Genomic DNA, 13952 nt, shown 5'->3' with positions numbered 1-13952 from the left:
GTGGAATGATGGAGTCCCTGAACGGTTGGGCTTGCAAGGGAGCCTGAAGAACAACATCTTGTTCCCAGCTGAGCAGTCTTCCCCCAGAGCATGCTGCTGAGAGCCCTGTTGCCAAGGATGGAGCATGCACAGCCTCTGTGCACCGCCTGGGCCAGTGCCCCACCACCCCCAGTGGAAAAGAGCAGCTTCCTTAGATGCAGCTTCAATCAACCTGCTGCAGTTGAAAGCCATCCCCCCTTGTCCTGTCAGCACAGGCCCTGCTGAACACTCTGTCCCCTTCTTTCCTGCGGGACCCTTCCAGTCCTGCAGAGCCACAGTGAGGCCGCTCAGTGTCTCCTCTCTCCAGGCTGAGCATCCCCAGCCCCACTTGCCCAGCAGTCAGTCACATCAGGGCGAGTCAAGGCTGCAGGGTAGAAAATAGCATCAGGAACTGAGAGATGCAAGCTTTAGACCCAGGTTTGCCTCTAAATGTACAAAACTAATAACAGTGGAGAGGAAGATGGTGGGACAGTGGTTCTGTTCTAACTGGTGATTTCCTTTTTTCTCCTTCTTCTTTTCTGTCATGCTGACCCAGGTTTTTGTGTTTGAAACGAAGCTTGGCATAATGTCCATTGTCTTCTGCATTTGTGAAACACCAAGCGGAGTCTGGGCAGGCTGATGATGCTGGGCAAAACCTGAAAATACACTAGTGGTCCTGAGCCTGGGGGATTCAGCTAAACCCAGCCAAAAGCAATTTCTGGAAAGTCAAGCCTGCTTTAGCCTGCTTTACATTATCCTAAATTTGGCTATGCCAACTTCACCACTCATTTACAAAAAAGCAAACAAAAAACTCAAACCAAAACAGACAAAAACACAAACAAACAAACACACAAGAAACCCCTGCAAACCAATCAAACAAATAGATCAAAATCCCCAAGTAAAACTACAGGGAATGAGGAGTTAGTATTAGTTGCGAGGAGAGCACAGCAGGCAAATGGCTGCTTCCCACAGGATCACCATCAAAAGCTACATAGAACAGCTGCTCCAAAATATACCCAAGAGGAGAAAAAGAAAAAGCGATGCATGGTAACTTTGGGGGCAGCTCCACATTCAGGTGAAGGATGAGCACGCAGTGGTACAGATCCAGCCTTGCCCACCCTCCAGGCTGCTCCTTGCTCCTGATGAAAGACCCTTGCAGGACTGTGGCCCCTCTCAGTGCAGTGTCAGTCACTGACAGAGCTCTCAGCTGAGCCACTGGCATTTCCAGAGTGACATCCAGGCACAATCCTACTGCCTGCTGAGCATCTGTGGAAGATCCTGTGCCTAGGACCACAAAACAGCTCAGGATTTCTCTGAACTGGTTTTCAGGGCAGGTTTCCATATCCCTGTGAGATCTGTTCATCCCTCAACACGTCTGACTTGATGTACAATGATGCATTTGGCTTCCTTCCTTCCTTCCTCCTGTGTGCCAGTGAGAAACCATCCATGGCAATGGAGGATGTTGTGTGCAGGGCAATGTATTCCTGGCTTGCCATTTTGCTTCACTGTCACTCAGCTGAACATGGTCCTTATCTAAGAAGGACTTAGAAAAAATGGGTAGGAATTTTGGCTCTGAGAGGAGCAGAAAGCACATTTTCTACACCACATTCCGAGCAGATGCCCTTTCCTTGGTAGAACAGTGATTGCCATTCATTATCCTGGGAAGAATGGGAAGACCCATTCAGAGATCTCAGGTTCAGCTGGCCTTTGGCTTTGTCTCCCTCATTTCACATGTCCAATTTCAAGGGCCATTAGAAGAGCCACATGTTTGCCTTGCTGCCCAGAAGTGTTCTAGTTATTGCCAGGAAAAAACCCAAAACTTGGCTGTCCTGTGGTGTGGTAGAAATCCCACCACAATTGTGACTCTGTGAGCAAAGACAACCAGTGCTTTTTGGGGCTGTAACAGCTGAGAGTGTGGCAGAGCAGGTTTGATATTATTTTTGGAGTCCTGAAATCATTGTTCCCAAAACAATCTTTATGTCCTGTCTTCTGTTATCAACTGTGGAACAGAGAAAATGGAAAAGAGCTGAGTTTTGTTTAAATTGGCTTTATTTTTAAGTCTTCAAATAGTGTCAGTTCGATGCATGATACTTTAGAAATTGGATTAGTAGCAGCTATTTCATCCCATCAGAGAGGTGGGATTGAAGACTTCCAACAACAGAAACACTGGATATGCAAGAGCTCAGTTTCCCACCCCTCACAAAAGTAACTTGCTGTACTCTTTTCAGCAGCCTCAGCCAGATCTATTAAAACACTGCTCCAAAAAACAATAGAATGAAAATGTTCCAGCAAATGAAAAGGAAACAGGACAGGCTGTGGGGATCAGGGCCAGAGCAGAGCCAGGGAGAAGAATGATTGTTGCATTGGATGGAGCTGTGCCTTCCCTTGGCCTTGTTGGCTGACAATAAATGAACATCCCTCTGTGTCTTGGGCAGCTCCTTCTCCAAGGAAAGCAGGTGGGAGTTGGAGCCAAAGAGCTGAAACCTGCAGGACCAGCCTGGGCTGGAGGGAGTTCAGATTTGCACAAGGCTGCTCTGGGTGCCAGGGCTTGGATGGGGGAAATGGTGGGGTGGGGGTAGGGACAGAGTCTGATTGATTGTCAGCCATGAAGGGTCTTGATTTTCATATCTATTCAGACTGCATGAGGAGGTACTTGGATTCAGTGCCAATTGGAGATTGCATATATCAATGAATTAACAGGAAAAATACCTAAACAGGATCTGAAAAATGTTTTCTGTCTTTAAATAGAATATATTCAGTTTGAATAGGCTTCTGAAATCTCTCTAATTAACCACAAATTCTTTAAACACTTAAATAAAATTATTCCCAGAGGATGAGCTTGTTAAGGTGTTCGGAATGTTAATGAGCCCTGGGACACTGAATTCCTTAACTGAAGAACTGAAGGCTGAACAAGCCTCTGGAGCAGTGAAATCCAGCAGCAGCCTCCAAGTTGCTGAGGATGTCAGCAGCCCCCACTGAGGCCATCCCCTGCCCAGATACCGTGGGGGAATGGGCAGACAAGGAGAGCGTCCCTGGGGCTGGGCCAGCAGAACTCAGAGGCACCAGCGGCTCCAGCTGGGAAATGGAGTGTGGAATGTGGCTGGGAAAGCCCTGCCTGGGCTGTGCCAAGCAGGACAGACAAGGCCCTGACTCCCATCCCCCAAACAACTCTCTCAGTGAGACATTTAAAAGGAATTACAGTTGTTTGTCTTTTCTGAGTTGGATGTACTGGAGAAATACTGACAACAGATTCTCAGGAGCTCAAAACAACAAAACAGCCTTTACAGGGAACTTTAGAAAATCAGAAACACTTTAGCAAAATTTTTCATAGGACATTCAATCACCGAAATACACTTCTCAAAGCATTAACTTGGCCCATTCATCTTCACAAACTCTAAGCGTGTTCCATTTTAATTTACTCAATATTTTCAAATGGATCGAAATAGAAGACAGAAAGGGAGAAAGACAAAAAAGATATAGAGCAGCACACACAGAGCTACCAACTCCTGGATTCCAGCGGTGTTCAGATGGAAATTCCAAGAGGAGGTCAGGTCAAGATGTGTGCTTGCCTTGTGGTCAGCCTTCAATACCCCTTGATCTTCCTGGGCCCTTTCCCCAGGTGGGACTTGGGCTCATTTGGTCACTCAGGAGCTGGGCTGGGGCTCCACAGGTGGCTGTGGAGCATTGTCTGTGCTGTGCCAGGGACTGGCAGCCACTGCTGGGCTGGGATAGAGGCTCTGGGGGGATTGGGGTTGCAGGGCAGAGCAGTGCTGAGGTTCCAGGGCAGGGCAAGGCTGGATCTGCCCCTTTCTCCCCCCCACACAAAATGTTTAGAGCCAACAATCTCCTCCATTCTGTCACAGTAGGCAATGTTGGAGGTGAAATCCCAGTTCTGGCCATGGGCACCTGGATGTCAAGGACAGTTCTTTTCCATTGGAAGCAAAGCACAGAGCCCCAGTGTTTGGAAGGCAAGTGAGAGCCAAGGCCTGCCAGAGTTGTCAGTAATGGCAGATTTTTCTGGGAGTTCTCGTTGGATATAGGGAATTTTGGAGGTGGAAGCCCAGTGGTGGCCATGGGAGCCTGGAGAAGCAGGACAGTTCTTTCCCATAGGAAGGAAAGCATGGAGCCTTCCCCAGGCTTTTGGGGACAGATGGGAAATGACCATGAAACCATTGCCAGCCAGACTTGTCCTGGCAATATTCCTGTGGGAACAATCCCTGGATATAAGGAAATCTGGAGGTGAAATCCCAGTTCTTTTCCATGGGTGCCTGGAGGAGAAGGAGAGTTCTTTTCCATAGGAAGGAAACCACAGAGCCTCAGTATTTCAGTAGGAGGTGAGAAGAGATTCTCAACATGTCAAGGACTGCTGGACCAGTCAGGGGACCTGGGAGGCCAAACCAGCCAGATCTGTACTGTGTTCCCTTAGTTTTATGGTGCCTCATAGTGTCACAATGATGCCTGGGTTCCATGAAGCCTTGCAGTGTCACAATGGTCCCAATTATTCCATAAGGCCTTGCAGTGTCACAATGGTCTCCATGGTTCCCCAGGCCCTACAATGACACGTGACTCCTCTGCTCCATGAGCCCTGCAATGTCACAATGGACCTTTGCACCCTGGATGTTTGTGGTGTCAGCATGGTCTCCTTTGGCACCCCAGTGCCACAATGGACCATTGATGATAGGAAGCCTCTCTGTGTCACCCTGGAGCTTTGGTTCCATGCAGCTCTGCAGTGTCACAATGGTCTCCTTTGATTATCCAGTGTCACAATGGACCACTGATGACATCAGGCCCCACAACGTCACAATGGACCTTTGGCTCCATGCAGCCTTGCAGTGTCACAAAGACCTCTTGGTTTCACAAGGCCCCATAGTATCACAATGGTCCTCTCGGTTCTGTGGGGACCCCCAGGGTCACAATGGTCTCACTAGTTCCATGAGGCCTCACAATGTCACAATGCTTTGCTTATCCCATGGGGCCTCATAGTGTCACAATGGTCTCCATTATTCCATGAGTACCCTCAGTATCACAATGGTCTCCTTGCTTCCATGGTGCCCCTTAGTGTCACAATGGTTCCTTGGTTCCACGAGGCTGTGAAGTCTCTTAATGGTGTCTCCATGGTTCCATGAGGCCTTGCAATGTCACAATGGACCTTTGGCTCCATGGAGTCTCTCAGTATCACAAGGGCCCCTTGGTTCCATGACACCTCAAAGTGTCATAATGTTCTCCACACTTCCATGAGGCCCCAAGTGTGTAACAATGGACACCTGGTTTGATGGGTCCTCTCAGTGTCACCACGATCCCTACATTCCATGGAGCCACACAGAGTCAGTACTGTTCCCTTGGTTCCAGGAGGCTCAGCAATGTCATAGTCCTCTCCATGATTCTATGAGGCTCCGCAGTTTCACAATGGTCCCTCGGTGTCACAGGGCCCCACAATGTCACAATGGTCCCTTGGTGTCACAGGGCCCCACAGTGTCACCACGGTCCCTTGGTTCCATGGGCCCTGTGCTGCTGCATTCCCCCCTCCCCTTCTGAGCCCTGCCAGCTCAGAAATGCTCCTTGGGCCTCAGCCTTGGCCAACAGCCCCTGGGCTCAGCTCCTCTGCAGCTCAGCACAAACACTGTCTGCTCCAGGCACTGCTGCTGCCCAACCAGCTCCTGGTTTCTGTAGGAGCAGCCCTGGGAACTGCTTTTGTTCCCTCAGTGGCACAACATCCCTGTTCTCACACTGCCAAAGAAAGCTGTTGATGCCAAGTGCGGCCAGGATGAACCATTGCTGTGACTGAAGCCCCTCTCTTGGGGCCATACAAACAGCGCTCCAAAAGGAGCCCCTTGGAGCTCTCCTGGGCCAGCGACTCCCTCTGAGTGGGGCCTCTCCCAGCCGGGAACTCTCCCGTTTGCTGCACTCAGGGATCCCAAACAACGAGGGAGCCTGGGCCGATCCCCCCACTCCTCCAGGCTCAACCCTTCACCTGCTGGGGAGATGCCAAAGCATCCACAGGGAGCATTTCCTGCCCTCAGGGGAATTTCTCACAGGTGCCTTGCACTGACTCTTTGTGTCTGTGTGCACACAGGAGTGCCTGTGCTGGGGAAATGTGGCAGAAATGCTTCTCTCTGAGGGGTTGGAGTGCCTTGGATAGCTGAATCAGTCAGGCCCGTAAGTGAGGTTAAATCATAACCTGTAAGTGAAATGAAATGCTGCTAAGAATTGTTCTTTTGCTAAGTTGTTACATTTAATATAAGTTATTAGCTAAGTTAAATATTGTTACATGTTATTCCTCTTTTAAATTGATAAGTCATCGGTTATAAGTTAGGTTAAATACTGTTAAGTGCTGTTCTTTTGCTTCATTGTGAAGTTTAAGGTATCAGTTAAGGTTAAGGTATAAGTTAAGTCCTGTTAAGCTTGAGCTCTATTTAGTCCTGTTCAGCTTTTAGGCCGTATTCCTTTTGTCCTTGCCTTCACTGTCCTGTTGTCACACACACACACACCACACACACACACACACAGGGTCAGGTCTTGGTTTATTTCTGGTTTGATTGTCGGGATTTTGTATGGTTTTGTTGTTGCTTTGTTTCCTTGGTGTGCCTGAAGTGTCCAGTCAAGAGTGACTCTTACCAAGGAACTTTGTGGTGCTGTCACTTAATATTAAATCTGGTTGTTGCTGATCTCTTGCTGGGGATTTTTTCAGCGCTCTCAAGCCCTCGTTTGTAACAGGGTGAAGGAGCCCTGGCCCAGGCTCTGGCCCTGGGGGACACAGGGACGCTGCCGGGGGGTCCCTGTCCCCCTGTTCCACCCCCCAGGGCCCCGGCCCCCCGTCCCCGTGTCAGGCTCTGGGGTCAATCTCATGGAACATCCTCTGGGGGAGGCTGCGGCGCTGGGGGCGGGGGGACCCGGGGGGACAGGGGACCCCGCTGAGCACGAGCAGGGTTGGACTGCTCTGGGGGAACTGTGAGGGGGCCTGGGGCAGAGTGACCTCCCCAGTGACCTCACACAGCCCCTGTGACCTCACACAGCTCCTGTGATGTCACAAAGCCCCTGTGACGTCACACAGCCCATTTGTGATGTCACAGCCCACATTACGATGTCACAGTTATTGTAGTGATATTACACAACCTACCCTGGGATGTCACACAGCCATTTTGTGATGTCACAACCCCTCTCTGATGTCACACAGATACCCTGTGATGGCAGAATCCATTCTATGATGTCCAGCCTATGATGTCACAGAGCCTACTCTATGATGTCACAGGCAACTCAGTGATGACACACAACTGCTCTGTGATGTCACAGCCTGCTCTGTGATGTCACAAAGCAGCTTCATGATATCAAAGGGCCAGTGCTGGGATACCATTCTGTGATATTATAAATCTGCACTGTGATGTCACAGAAGATTTGGTGATGTCACAAACTCACCATGTGATGTCCCAGTCTGTTCTGTGATGTCACAGCTGGCTCTATGATGTTACTCCATCACGCGGTGATGTCACAACCCACTCTCTAATGTCACAGAGTCACCTTCCATGATGGCAGAGGCTACTCCATGGCCTCACACCCTACTCTACGATGTCACAGACAGCTTTGTAATGTCACAACCCCCTCCGTGATGTTACACAATCCTCTCTGTGATGCCATACTGCCACTCTGTAGTGTCACAGCACACACTTTCACATCACAGCCCGCTCTACGATGTCATACAGAATCCCCTCTGTGATGCTGTTGCTACTCAATGACCTCACACAAGAAACTCTGTGATGTCATAGCCCAACCTGTGACCTCACACAGCCCACTCTGTGCTGTCACACAGCCCCTTGCTGACATCACAGCTGCTCTGTGCCTCTAGGACACAGCCACAGAGGTGCCGCTGTGACACAGCCCCCTCTGGGACATCCCCCAGCCCCTGCCAGTGCTGAGCCCCTCTCAGCTCTGTCTGTGCCCTGCTGGTGTCCCTGAGCTGCCCTGGCAGTGCCCCAGCCCTGCTGGGCTGTGCACAGGAGCTGCTTCTGGCCAGAGCTGTCTCTCTGCAGCGCTGCTCTTGCCAGGAGCTGCCTCTGGGCCAGGAGCCCGGCCCAGCTCAGCAGCACAGACACAGCACAAGGACTTTAATGACCCTCTGGGGCTTTGGTGCTCTTTGTGTCTGCACAAGTTGGCTGTGTCAGGGCCTTGCAGCTGCTGCCCATCCCTGTGCCCTGTGCAGCCCAGGCTGTCCTATGGTGTCCCTGCCCTGTGCCTCTGTCCCTGCAGGCTGTTGTCATCCCCCGGCTGCCCCACCTAGCTGGCCCCTTCCTTTGCTGACAGCTCTGCCTCCTGCCTGCCTCTGCCTGCCCACACAAAGCCTTGGGCTGCTCCAGGGTCCTTCTGGGGGATGTGTTGCACCACAGCCCTGCCCTGGGAGGGGAATTCTTTTCTCCTCATGTCCAGTCTGGGGCTCCCCAGCTGCCCCTGTGTTGTGTTCCACCACAGTGAGGGGCGCAACAATTCCCTCAGGGCCCTGGAGTCTCAGACCTCAGGCAGGCACCGATGACCAACAGGGAAAGGATGGCAACAGGATGGATCTTGTTTAGGAAAACCCAGGATCCTTTATTGTGCCAGGGAACCAAGACAAGAAATGAAGGGGGTGGGGTCATGGGTTTAGAGGTGAAGTTTAGGGTCGGGGTCCAACAGCAGAGGGAGCAGGGGACTGGAAATGGGTGGATCGAGGAGGACAACCAAAAAAAATCTAAGCTGGAGACATTGCAGTAGAATTTAAACCAATAAGGGTACAGAAAAGGAAGAACATTCTGGGCCCATTCCTTATTTTACCAGATGGGGTGGAGTGTCTTTTCCCGGGATTGCAGAGGCACACCCCACAGGGTGGAGGGTTGGAATCTGCTTTCAATTACACCCATCGCCTGATGGTGTCTGTCTGGGTAGAATCCCTACCTCATGGGGCAGGGGCACTCCACACCCTTGGTGCCATTATTTCTTTCTCTAGCTGCTTTTTACAAGAAAAACTCCTTTCTGATACAACCCTTCACTCCCTCCCGGACTACTCCTGTTCTGTCCTCAGACACCACACCACTGAGCCCAGATCCATCAGCCTCTCCATGCTGGTTATGTGATGAGGCCTCCAAACCCCATCTTGGGAGATTTTTCGGTATTCTCCAGGTCTGTGAAAATGGAAAAATAGTGGTCAAAGTTATTTTCTCCCAAATCTTGCAGTGACAGAACAAGGGTCAATATCTCTAAACTAAATGAGGGTGGATTTACATTTCTTAAAAGGAGGAAATATTTTACAATGATGAGAGTGGCACAAAACTGCAACTGTTTTTCCAGAGAAGTAGATGCCTCATCCTCGGAATTGTCCAAGAGCAGGAGCTTTGTGCAACTGGACCCATTGAAAACCCCTCATCCCAAAGGACAGAATTCCTGTTGTGTGGGTTCTCTGATGTGCTGGGTGCCCTCACAACGCTTCTGGCCAGAACGTCTGCTGAGGGCAGCCAGGCTGCTGCAGGGGCAGTGACCTCACAGCCATCACCATGGCAGCCCCGTCCCCTGGGCCTGGCTCTGCCTTTTCCTCTGCCCCTGCCTTGTCTCTGCTGGCATGAAGAGTTTTCTCATGAATATCTTGTCCCCAAGGTGCAGGGGCCAATGGCTTCCCAGCCAGGCTCCTGGAGCAGAAGTGGCTTTTCAGAGCCCAGGCAGAAATGAGCCCTGAGGCAGCAGCTCTGCAGTGCTGGCCACCAGGCCGGGCTGCCAAGGGAGGCTTCTGGCCATGCCCTGCAAGCAGCTGCTGCTGCCGAGGTGCCTTTGGTGCCTCAGGCTCTGCCTGGCACAGCTGCCAGCACGGCACTCTGCCCTTGTGCCCGAGCCCTTCCCTGTGCTGGGGCTGGCCTGGGGCTTTTCCTGCAGCGGGACCTGCCCTGCTCCTGGCACAGGAAAGGCAGTTCCTGCTGGAGCAGGAGGCTCTGCCTACAATGGGCTCCAACAACTCCAGCCAGGCCGTTTGCAAAGCCCCCAGTGGGAAATGAAGGAGGAGGGTCATGCTGCTTTTCGGGTGAATAAATCTGAAACCAGCCTGACTTCTCCATCCCAAAGTTCAACATCCTCAGAGGGAGCTGAAGCTGTGGCAGAGCTGGAAAAATGCCCAGAGAAAGGAACAACCAAGGGACAGCAATGAGAGCTTCTGCAGAGCTGCTGAGCTGGCCCAGCCTGGGCACATCTGACTGACAGGGCAGCACTTCAGACTAGAAAAGCCCCATCCCAGATTTTAACAGCAGCGTGTCCTGACATTTCCCTTCTTGGGGAGTGTGGAGATTCCTCCCTGCAGTGGAGACACCCCTCAAGGTCACTCCTCAAGGCTACACCAAAGAGATATGCCCATGATCATTGGTCTGGGGGCGAGACATCAATCTCTGTTTAATTACTGGTTTTGTTTTAATACAGTTGCTTTGAAATCACTTCGGAGTGGTCTATATAAATTAATATGTTACTCTTATATCTTGGTGTAAAAATTTCAGATTAAGATAATTTTGTCTCATCATTACCATAGTAGATACTTATATAAATATCTTTGGTTTGCTATCCTTCATCCTGTGGGACAAATTCTATAAAGGCTTAATTCCACTTTGATAATTCTTTACACATGAAGGCTTGAAAAGTCTGGAGATGACATTGGAACCAGCTCCTCCAATGCTGTTCTCACAGAAAGAATTTCGAAAGCCTGGAGGTCCTTGGGGGAATTTGGGTGTGGATATGACAGTGTGGTCAGAGACAGAGATAACAAGATAAGGTTTCTCATTAATTGGTCTGGGAACATTTAGGGAGCTGGAGAGAAAGAATTGTAAACTATCCACAGGTGGTATTTGTAATAAGATGTTTTTTTCCATAAAGATGTTTAATGAATGTGTTGATTAAATGACCAATGAGGTCCACCTGTAGCAAACCAAGGTATGAAAGAAGAGGATTGCATAAATAGGCAGCTTTTAGCCCTTAGCTTTCTGGTCTGTGTCATCTCTGAATCAGTGATGACATTTGGGAATCTATGAGGGCTATTGGGGATCCTCTCTGCACGTTGTGTCCTAAAAGGAGCTTCTCTAATAAACTTTGCCTGAAGCTCCCACTGTGCCTATGACAGGAACCCCTGTGAGTGTCTGGGACATCCCGGCTCTTGGGCAGCCTGGGGACTCCTGGGATGTCACTGTGGAGCCCCCGTGAGTGCCTGTGACAGATCGGTGCCTTTGCAGCCCAAGGTGCCCTGGGATGTCACTGTGGAATGGCTGTGACAGCCTCTGAACACAGGGCTCTTTACCATTCCCAAAAACCCCTGGGAGGTCTCCATGGAGCCCCTGTCTCTGCCTGTGACATTCCAGCTCTTGAACAGCCTGGAGACTCTTGGAAAGTGACTATGGAGCCCCTCTGAGTGCCTGTGACAAATCTGATCCTTAGCAGGCAACCATCCCCAGCTCCCTGGTGCTATAGCCAGTTTCCATGGCAACCATCAGCAGCCCCTTGTTGCTATGGTCAGTTTCCATGGCAACCATACCCAGCCCCCTGTTGCTATGCTCAGTCCCTTGGCAGCTCCATGCAGACCCCATGCCAGGGGTGGTTGCCATGGACACCAGCGCAGGCCTGCAGCCAGAGCCCGTTGCCATGGCAACCATTGGCAGTCCCATCCCCAGGGTCATGGGATCCCAGATCCACAGAATTGGCTGAGTTGGGAGGGACCCATCAGGATCCTGGAGTCCAACTGCTGGCCCTGCACAGGACACCCCAACAATGCCAGCCTGGGCCTGGCAGCGCTGGCCAAATGCTGCTGGAGCTCAGAGAGCCCTGGAGCTGGGAGCCTTCCCTGGGGAGCCTGGGCACTGCCCCAGCAGCCTCTGGGGAAAAACCTTTTCCTGAGATCCAACCTGAGCCTGCCCTGACTCAGCTGCAGCCGTTCCCTCCAGTCCTGTCCCTGGGCAGCAGCGGGAAGAGGTTCCCACAGCCCCAGCCAGGGACCCGCTCCCAAGGCTGTTGCCATGGCCACCAGGGCTTGGTTTCCACCGGCTGAGGTTTAGGACTTCGGGTCCCCAGTTTCCTGCTCCCGCTAAAACCGCGCTGCCCTCACTGCCCTCCCACCTCCCATCGAAAGCACAAAAGGCAAGGATCACAGGCTGGGATAAGAACAATTTATCGGGAATAGCAACAAGACAAAGAACAAAGAGCAACAGAAACAATATCGATAACAGCAGGGAAGAAGAGAAAGGATTTGCAGGAAAAACTACATTACCACTGGCTGCCTCTACCCAACCATGTTTATCCTCGCTCCTGGGAAGGACACCCTTCTCTTCAGGGAGACAGGGAGTCTCGTTAGTGCTCCTGGCACTGACTAGAGATGGGAGTGAATGTAATGACAGGGCCATGGCCTGACCCTCATGTTATTTGATCCCACATCATGTCGTTGGCAAGGGTAGGAAAAGGTACAGGTGTCTTCCCAGCATGTATCACAGGGACCATCGATCACCAGGGCTCTTCCCAACATGGGTCTTACAATGGGGGATGAAGCTGCAACTGGGCATGAAGCTCTTCCTGCAACTACGGCATTTGCAGGGCTTCCCTTACTGGTGCCTCCGTTGGTGTTGGGTCAAGTGAGAGCTCTGGGTGAAGCTCTTCCCACACTGGGGACACTCATAGGGCCTCTTCCCAGTGTGGATGCGCCAGTGGGTGATGAGGGTCAAGTTGTGCTTGAAGCCCTGCCCGCAGTCGGGGCAGCAGAAGGGCCTCTCCTCTGTGTGAATCCGCTCATGCAGGAGGAGATTGGAGCTGGTCTGAAACTTCTTCCCACACTGGGGACACTTGTAGGGCCTCTCCCCGGTGTGGATGCACCAGTGTCTGATGAGGTTGGAGTTGTTCTTGAAGCCCTTCCTGCAGTCAGGGCAGCAGAAGGGCTTCTCCTTGGTGTGAATCTGCTCATGCAGGAGGAGACTGGAGCTGGTGGCAAACCTCTTCTGGCACTCGGGACACTCATACGGCTTCTCCCCAGTGTGGATGCGTTCATGCCTCACAAGTTCTGAGCTGCACCTGAAGCCCTTCCCACATTCCCCACACTCACAGGCTCATTCCCCAGTGTGGATCATCTGGTGGCAGAGAAGGTGGGAGCTCTGCCTGAAACTCTTCCCACACTCCAAGCACTTGTAAGGCTTCTCCCCATCATGAAGCTGCTCATGGGAGAACAGCTTTGAGCTCTGGCTGAAGCTCTGTCCACCTTCCTGGAACAGGGCAGGTCTTTCCCCCTCAGAGCAACCTGGGCTGGATTTGCAGGCCCTCCTCCTGTGGGATCTCTGAGGCTTTTTCTCCCCCTTGGGTTTCTGCCCTGTGGCATCGCTCAGAACAGCCTCTGCCATGAGGTTCTGCCATGGGGATTTGTCCTCCCTTGTCTCCATCCTCAGATCCTTGTCTGGGGGAGGAAGGACAAGGAGAGGATGGGATTTGACTCTGTGCAATAGGGAAGGGGAAGGAGATCTCCCCAGTGCATCCCCAGCAGGATGGCGTTAGCAGCGAGGTTGTCTTACAGCCATGATGGGCTGGAAGATGGAGCAGGAGAGAGAGGGAAAGGGGCAATGACTTCTGCCTCACCTGTCTCGGTGTCACGGGGCTTCTTCCTCTTCCTCACAGCCACCCCCTCCATTCGGCCAAGGTTTGGGAATGGGAAATCCTGGTTTGGGGAAAAACATAATGTATGAGCACATTGGGTTAGGGGGTTCCTCCTGCCCAAGTCCATCTCTAGTGCTGCAGCACATCCACAACGAGCCCCTGTGAGCAACCTGCACTCCCAGAGCCCGGAGCATGCTTGCTTAACCTGCTGATGAACAAGGCCAGAGACGGGTCTGTGTGCACAGCTCCAAACGCAGTTTATTGCAATGTAGAGGGTCCAGGCACAGAGACAAAATGGGGCTGAGGACACAGGGTTTGAT

At 51.6% G+C, this 13952-nt stretch overlaps 1 long non-coding RNA gene across 1 annotated transcript; it reads right to left on the bottom strand.

Annotated features, from left to right (window-relative positions):
* Positions 1 to 12166: 12166 nt before the first annotated feature.
* Positions 12167 to 13952, bottom strand: LOC135283301 (uncharacterized). Its single transcript, XR_010349141.1, has 3 exons — positions 13838 to 13952; positions 13615 to 13693; positions 12167 to 13435 (listed from the first exon to the last, which is right to left on the bottom strand). It is a non-coding gene; the product is annotated as an uncharacterized LOC135283301 (long non-coding RNA).

Source organism: Passer domesticus, chromosome 18, assembly GCF_036417665.1.
Source record: "Passer domesticus isolate bPasDom1 chromosome 18, bPasDom1.hap1, whole genome shotgun sequence".
Taxonomy (NCBI): domain Eukaryota; kingdom Metazoa; phylum Chordata; class Aves; order Passeriformes; family Passeridae; genus Passer; species Passer domesticus.
Note: the sequence above shows the minus strand (reverse complement) of the source record. Positions and strands in the feature narration are given on the sequence as shown.